This window comes from Adelges cooleyi, unplaced genomic scaffold (genome assembly GCF_023614345.1).
Source record: "Adelges cooleyi isolate 19-005CV unplaced genomic scaffold, UGA_ACOO_1.1 ACOO_flye_CR_arks_rails_tigmint_CR_PRNA_2, whole genome shotgun sequence".
In the NCBI taxonomy this organism is placed as follows: Eukaryota; Metazoa; Arthropoda; class Insecta; order Hemiptera; family Adelgidae; genus Adelges; species Adelges cooleyi.
Window position 1 is genome coordinate 10,897,340 of NW_026095860.1, and position 9,444 is coordinate 10,906,783.

The following is a 9,444-nucleotide window of genomic DNA, read 5'->3' on the forward strand; positions in this document are numbered from 1 at the left end:
TTGAAAACCGTTATGCGTTTTCGAAATCGTTTGGATATTTTACTGACAACATCTACTCCTACGAGTACTACAGTACCAGTCAATTTATAAATTAAAGACAAATTTAGTCGTCTTATAATTCATCTACCTTATATAATTGTCTGTAATTCTTAATAGTATTTGTTGTGCAGTCTTTTAAATTTTAAACTTTTCGAGGCGGTTATTGCCTATCTATCCTGATGATTACTTTCCATTTATGTCATGAAATAATCTACTAGTACGGTACGAATATGAGCAGGTTTTAAAATCATAGTCTATTTCGGTGTCTGTAAAAGAATATTATAGTACTATTATTTACCATTTATTAAGCGTTTATATCAACTAAGGTTTGCTCGACCATGAAAGCTAACACCATTAGAGGTACTGAAGTGCTATACAAATTAAATATATCATTTTACAATATACATATACTACCTCTTCTACCTAAACTTTTATGTATTTATGTGAAATAATCAGAGTGTGACTGATAGATTTCTCATTTATAATGTAAGTTCGCTGCTTGCATTAATATTTTATAAATTGCTTCAGCCGTTTGGAATTATACAGCAATCCATCAATATACGTACACAATGTATTAAAATTGAGACTCATTCGGATATAACTGTATCCATTTTTTAGCTCTCTAAGTATATAATGATTTAACGAACAATCAGTTTACATATTATTATATACCTATTACATAATTAGGCATTTTATGCAAGTTCTTATGATTAATTAAATATACCTATATATAAAGGCATAAAATATGGAAGTCCGTGTGTGTATATACTTTGGCTTGTTTTATAACGCTATTAAATTATTTTTAAAATGGCCATTAAAAACGAAACATTGCTTTTTAATGGTAGAACGTGTAAGTTGAATATTTTATTGCCAAGAAACTGAGGAGAGAGGGCATAATTAAAAACGACTATCAAGAGGTTCCTACTTATTTTTCCTCGCAAATGGGCTGAAGTTATCACGATGTTGTTATGAGTTACAATTGTAATTGCGTAACATAAGGATAGTCGGGTTATCGAAGTCATTTTTTTTCTTTAATTGGTCTTTTAAACATTAACTTTTCCCGTTTGGTAAAAGTAGATGCAGTAGTTAATACTACACAAAACCCTTTTTTTCAAATAATACTTGTACAATATGGAAGGGTCGGTTTTAATGTATTTTTCTTTTGTTATCCGTTTAAATAATCAACTATGTGTACGTAGATACATATATTGCTTAACGCGGCATATTAACTAACATCTATTGGGAAAATTTTGAATAATTTATAAAACTATCACTTTGGAGAATCTCAGGTATTCTCACAAATGCAGGTATGAGATATTTAAACAATTATAAGTAGGTACATTTCGAATGAAGTAAAATCAAATTTGTTTAAATAGTAAATGCTACTTATGGTGTTTATTAGTAAAAATTAAATCACATTTTTAGCATTTAAAATAAAGAAATACTCAGTCCTAATTTCTTCGGTTTGTATAAGTCAATAAAAGAGGAGAGATAAAACGAAGAGATACAATCTTTATTGACAATACATATAATATCTACTATCAGCTCGATTGGCAGCTCGCCCAACTTACATGTTGTCACTGGGACACTGTCTACTGATCATTAAATAGTAGTAATATAAATTATGAACAAATTACATAATGGATTCAATGATAAAACAGTGTTAATCATTTTTAATAAATACAACGTTCAAAAGTAGTACGTATAGAGTATAGTTAGTTACTAGTTTCCGGTTTCAAACTTTCGAGCTGACCTTTGAGGCCTTTTATTGGACAGTTTTATTTTATCTGAAAACCGTAAGTTTATATTAAACAAGTAAATATTATTATTGGTACTTACCTTTAATGTTGTCATACATAAAGAACTGTAAGTACTAAGGTATTGTAACCCTTTCGCACTCGTATTCAATTATTACTAAATCACACCCGGCTTGTGCATTTCACCTGTTTCCCACACTGGATTTGACGCGTTGGGATTGGCTGGCCGCATAGACTTGCTATGAACGAGGGCAGCCATCCAACAACAACCTTCTCTATCTACAGTCATTATTATTGTTTGGTAAAAAAAAAATGTATATATATAAAGTTTCACCGCACAATCAGGTTAATCGGTTTATAATTATTGCACCGGGACATAGATTACGGGTTCCCATTGTTAAAAGCAACAACAATGGCTGCAAAACGTTTATATATATTTTTTTATCTCTCCCGTTCTCTTTCTCTCCCGGTGCACACACAATACATTATGTCTATTGATGGAAAATATAATATATTTTTTATGGCCTGAGAAGTTTTGCGTGCTACCGCGGCCACCAAAAGGGCTATTATTGTGTGTGTGTGTGTACGTACTTTTTTACATCTGCGCGCCAAAGTTAATTAGATTTGTTTAGTACGTGACATCCGAGCAGATTGTCATCAGTCAAATCATAAATTGCTGGGACAATCACTACAGGTATGTATTCACAACACACCCAACAACGACTGGATAGATATTTTGGGACAAGAAAACGACCTCAACAATTATTAGTGGCCAAGCAGACAGCGCAGACTGAAGTTGTGTCAACGTATATTACTACAATAGTAATGTACCTATAGTTACATTGTAAAGATAGTGTATTAAAAATGAAACCATTTAGAGGATTTACGACGTGATTCCCGGTTCCTCATATATATTAAGAAGTTCGGTATAGGCGTTTTTTTTTTACAATATATTTAATTTAAAGTTTAAAGAAATGTATATTTTCTTGTATACTCATTGTTTATGGGTGATTATTGATTAATAATATTATCAGACCACCACAGCGCCCTTGGCCAAGTTCTTAACTATTTTTCTATCCTAAATATAGGTAATCAAAATAGTTGTATTCAATCTATGATGGTTTTAGATCAAAATTCAAAAATACCTATTTTAAAATAATAAAATCGAAAGATAATAATATTTTAGTGACAAAGACAAATCTATTTTTTTTTTTTAATTTATTCACTTTATAAATAATTTTAACTTGATATTCGATGTTAAAAAGAGTATTTTTTACTTTTTAAAACAGTGATAATTTTTTTACTGAGAAAATTGTTTAAAAAAGGATATTACACTGGCTCCAAATATTCTATTTTATTTTTATCGTGGATGATTTTACTCTAAAACCAATATCGTCTGAGTAAAACGCATTCTGAAAATCTTAAGAACGTTTACTTAAAGTGACTATTTCGACCATTTGGAGACATACATTTTTTTAGTTCTTAAGACTCGCACAACTTTTAAGGGCAAGACCCAAAATGGTAACGGCGATTATCATTAACATACTGAGAATAGTTATTTTTTTACCATTTCTTTCTATGTTATAACACTATTTGAACGAAAAATTTCGCATTATAAGGCAACGTTCATGTTAGATAATAGCCATAGATGTCGGCTTAAAATGTGTGTAAATCGCGTTCTTAACCCACGCGTTTTCTCGCTTGTCCATATAGAAAGATATATGTTAGGCGCGCCTCCATGTGTTTATAATTGATTTATGTTAAACGGCCTATCTAATTTGCTAGGATTTCTTAAACCGTTGAAAATCATATTGATCACAACATGTTATAATAGGCAATTATACCTATCTATATTACAGCATTGGGTTATTTATGGGCTCGGCTATATTAGTCGCATAAATCGCTGACACGGCGCGTGTATGTATAAATAAAAAGACCACCCTTCATCATTTCGGTTTTCATAAAACGATTAAGGGTAAAAAAAAAATAAAACAACCCTAAATGTGCGAGCAAAAGCTACTGTGGTGGCAACGTTAAATAATAATAATAATAACCGTCATCCGAATTTTTAAGTTTTATAACATACTTTTTTGTAATCCGAAATCAAAAACCGTACAATAATATTTTGTTTCCCAAATCTGTCTGTGACTCTCACTTGAACGCCTGTTGGCCATTCATGACATTTTACCGAAAAGCTATTTAATCATAACTATACTTAAGTGCACGAGTGTTGTACAAGTAGTGTAACGGGCGCATGTTATACTAGTGCGTAAATGCGTCCAAAATCGAATTTGGCCTTAATCTAATACTTACCAAAACGACCGTATAATATATAATATAAAGTGCGTGTACATCTTTGCTATATAGATACATATGTATTATTATTACACTATATACACACACACACGGTGAACGGAACGCGTTAACTCGATAAGTTAAAACACCCTTGGTATAATCTGATTACCACACGCTGTGAGCTGGTATTACAACAGCACTTTTGTATATTATTATTATTGTTATACAAGTACAATATTATTATTATGATTGTGCGATAGTGTGTGATGATAGAGCAACCTCTCGTGTATAGACGGTGCACTTAAAGTTAAACGGACACCGACCGTACATCGAGGCTGTACAATGTAGGTTATAATATATGGAAAAAGATATATATATATTTTTTCAGAGTATTTTGAGCTTGCAAGGCGGTAGTGGACGAGACCGTACGGTTACCCCTCGTGGCGTCGAAAAGCAATTGTTGTACAAAAGTCAGGATGAAGAGGAAGAGGATATATTATGTACAGGAGCGACGATGTCGGGTATACTTACTTATATATAGGGTGTGCACACGCGTCGAGGGCGTATCGATTACGATGTAATACACTTTGGCTTTTAAAAGGACTTTAATGAAATAACGCCATCGACGTCCATTTGTCCCGAAGACGCGAGAGGAGCACCCGTTTTATTATGTACAAGCGATTTGGATTTTGCTCCCCGCTTTAACGACGACAATCGTTTTGTACAATTACATGTACTCGGCAATGGCACTTCCTTTTTTTCTCTCCAACGTCGTCACGAATAACAAATCATAAGTTATAAAATATTATAAGCGATTTGCGAACAATGTTTTGATCTAACGCCATAACGTCCATATATGAATGTTAAGTATAATACAATTTTACTCTGTAGGCTGCTGCTATTAGTAATATATACCCCGATATAGTATACAATTATTTTGTGTTTTATTTCGCCAATTTTAATAACAAATTATTTCTAAAATGTATACATCTTGTGAAGCTTAAAAAAAGCCAGCGCGGGGGAGTCTGAAATAAACGTTAAAGTAAAGGCCTTACCAATGCGGTTTGTATATTAATAAAGTTAAACATAAAATAAATAAAAAAACACACTTAGTTCTTGCCAGGCTTGGAAATATAAGTATAATTTACAGAATTAAAACCACAAAGACAATTATTTTGGCTAATTTATAGCCACAGACAATTATTGACACAACGCATCAACTTTTATTTAATACTCATTAATTAGTATTGGTACGTTCTATAATATGGAGCTAATAAAATGTTTTGTAACTCTTGTAAATTATCTAACAGAGTTTTAGCTTTCAAAATAGTTCAACGACATCAAAATGTTTTATAGTAATTTTTTTTTGTTTTAATTGATAATATAATGCATTGGGTAGATATATATGGAAATTAATGCTATTAACCGATCAACTTACCAAAATACCAAATTAAACGTTATGGTCGTTAAAATGTGCATACAAATGTAATATTGTATAATCCAATCAATTTCAGTGCCAAATATTTGTGTTATTATTTAAAATATTAATATATACAATAATATAATAGAGGTAAAATGTAAACCGAATCATTCTGTTATATACGCCCATTACACTTGGCGCGTATTAAACGTCATTAACCGTTTTAGCCACTGCACACATCACGAGGGGGGAGATTTTATTTTTGGTCCAGCCTTTACCCTCCACTCGTCGAGTATTAATTTAATTATACAGATTAATATTCCAATCATTTACACGATAAATAACATTATGTGATATTATATTATGTTTGGTTGGTTGTTATTGTGAATGGCGATATTAATACAGATTATAACTATTATAGATTATAAAATATCAAATCGTTTCAAATCCGAGGGAGCCATATAATATTATTATTGAAATTGAGTTTACATTTTACAGTAGCCAGTAAACTCATAACATTATAGAATTTAATTACACTTTTATGATCATTTCTAGAATAAATGACGATTGGCGAATGTAAATATGCATATTATAATTTTCATTTGCAATAAATCTAATTCGAATTTATATCATAATGTAAAAAAAAAGTATAGACAAACAACATATTAGACAACTTAAGCTGAACAAATTATGGGTTTTTTTAAGAGAAAGATTTTTTTGGCAGATTTAAAATCTATGCTCGTTTAGGGGAAAAGGCAATTTGCAAATATGTAATGCTATCTTCTGTGTACATGTAAAAAGATCTGACTACTGTTTTATTTAGGGTGTGTGTGTGTTAACCGTAATCCGCTGGGCGTTCGCTTGGAAACATCAAGAGATATAATTCGCAGTTAATTTCGTTGTATCTCTACTCGTGTAGCGACTGGATTTGATATTCACACTTAGAAGAGTACTAGATGACGTACGTTAAACGATAAAAAAAAAGAAGATAAATCTCTACGAATAAACATTTTGAATTTTATTATATTTTTTAAATAAACTTGTTTCTCTTACGCGCAAAACAAATCACATAATATTCTTGCATGCAAATTTAAAAACAAATTTACCTACATATAAGACATATAAATAACAATATTGTGTGAAAAATAATATTTACCAGTGAAATGTTTAATGTGCGTTACATGCTTTAAAACTAGTTAAATTTTAAATATAGTATAATATAATATAGTTACGACTTACATGACTGTAGTTTATTAATTTCGTTAAAAGCGCAAGTCGGAACTATAATCCGTCCTAACTTTGATTTAGGTTTTGACGAATGTATATGTACAAGTTGTTATCAAAACGATATGATATATTTTCATAATACTAACAACAGTTTATATTTTATATACCCTATTTCCTTATATACCCTTTACCCTATTTCGAGTTAATTAACTAAAAAAAAAAAAAATCAAACGTATTAAACTTTTTATTATCATGTATAAAACATAATGATTTACTCTTATACCTATATACGATATCGTTTATGGTTTTACTTTTTACTTTCTACAAAGGCAGCACTGCATTATAGGTATATTACCGTTACCTTCTGTCGAGTTTATAAAGGAGTAAGCCCCGTATATAAGATGGGACATAACCCATGGGAAGGTACATAGTAATAATAATAGTTAATGTTCCGGTATAGGTATTTACACGTTTAGGGCATTCGCACTAGGTACATAATACAGAATATACACAGGACTGCATACAGTTTGGCCGAACTTGATTGCCCGATAAAAAGGTAAATTTATGTCGCGATAACGTCCCCGGATTATGCCTCTGGTTATTGTTATTATTACGACAACGACAGCGAAGACCGTGACTTCCAATGGAAGTACAAGTATATAATAATATTTACTATAAAGGTAGGAAGCACGGACAGAATAATATTTTATAGTCTCGCTGTCTCCTCGTGCCTCCTCCGTACATACATACACCGTGTATCCGAATTGATTAGATATATAAGTTTAAGTGTGTGTGTGTGTGTGTATTATAGGGATAGGCGGGTGTATTATTGCCCATCGAGAAATATTATTATGTATACCGTACTATATGTAATATAATAAATTTAATAATACTATACGGACTTGCCGTTGTACATATAACATGTAAGTCCGGGGGATGCGTTTGGCCGCGGCCTATAGATCCCAAGCGGGTTGTTCGGGTTCGTGTTCTCCGCCACTCGTCCATAGGGCTTTTTGCCCGTTATAAACGCCCTTCTTGTTGTTAGTCCATATTATACAGACAATAATAATATTAATCATATACACGTATAAACGTACATTCGGCACGTCCAGAAAACAGTGCTTCGAAAAGTTCAGTCCAAAAATGCCTATTAGAACGCCGGTTTGCACCGTGGCGACCTGACCGAGTTTAGAAGTAAGCTGATGCAAGGTAAAGACAATTACTATTGTACGCTTAACAGTAATAGGTACTATTTCTGTACAAAAAAAAGAAGAAAAAACGGGAGAGAATGGCATATTGGGCCCTTAAGGAAAAACAAAACGGCGTAAGTAGGTTTTGGAGGACTAATATTGTCACTTGGTCGACAAAGTACCTACATAATATAAACGTTATTGGTTTTAGAATGAGAAGCTATAAGCAACCGAAAGAGCCAGTGAGCACACAATATTGAGCTTAAAGAGTAGGCAAGTTTTCAATTTTGGTAAGCATTGAACTTTGACCATGCGCCGATATTCACTGAAACAAAGACCTTTCCTTTCTCTCTCTCTCTCTCTCTTACACTTATACACTGCAAGTATATAATATTTATTATATTTATTACGACGGTTCTTTAGCCCCTGGAAAGTAACTTTAAATGGATGTTATGGAATTAATACAAAATGATAATAACGGCTAAACCCTCTTCCACGGCCATTGCACGTCAACCCCGATCATCGGTTCCCGCCACCGCCGCTATTTATATTGTTTTTATTGCTCTCCAAGCAGTTTCTGTTCACTTTTATCACTGCTATATTGTATATCTCTTTACAAGTTGTACACACACACACATACAAACTTTCCCTTCACCTCTCCAACTCCATCGATCATTTCCCCGAAGCCCATATCGACTTAGGACACCCCAATATATTATTATTATAATAATGTACGTATAAGTCTTTATAGTTTCCTTGAATTGTTAACAAAGAAACAAATTGAACAGGGTACCACCAACTTAGATAATAAAAGAGTTGTAAACAAAAATTTGTAATTTGACAAAAAATATCATCCAAGATTAGGATTTAATGTGACTCGTTTAAAATATAACTGGCTAATCATATTGATCTCGAAATAATGATTAACCAACTACAAATTAAAAAACGTCCAAGTACATACTATTTTATAATTGCGATTTTCATTTTGACATAAATCCAGTGCACAGTGCAAATTGTACGCTTCAAATCACGTACCGAACATGTGTTTTAGCTAAATAATAATTACAATTTTTTTATCAGATCACACGGTTACTAATTTGCATAAGTAATTTTTTTTTTACACTAAAAAATCGATCGAAATTAAATTTATCGTTCTTGTATTTTGATTTGTGTGATAAGCTCGACCGGTGCTTCCGACTATGCTTAAAAAAAATATTTAAAAGCAACAAAAAAACATTATGATTCCAACGGCTGGACCATTAAAATGATAATATAAATTGCTGAATATAAATAGTGTAAATCACTGCATATTATATACATAACTATAGCGAATTAGTCTAATGCATGTACGGTCGATTATGCCGTATATTTCACGCTGTCACATATAATTTGATGGCGTATATTCAATTGTGTGTACTTGCTCGCGGGTCAAACGTCGAATGCTATATGTGTCCCTCGAGTTTTGCTATTGTATTTTAAGTATATATAAATTATTATAATGCGCTATATATAATAT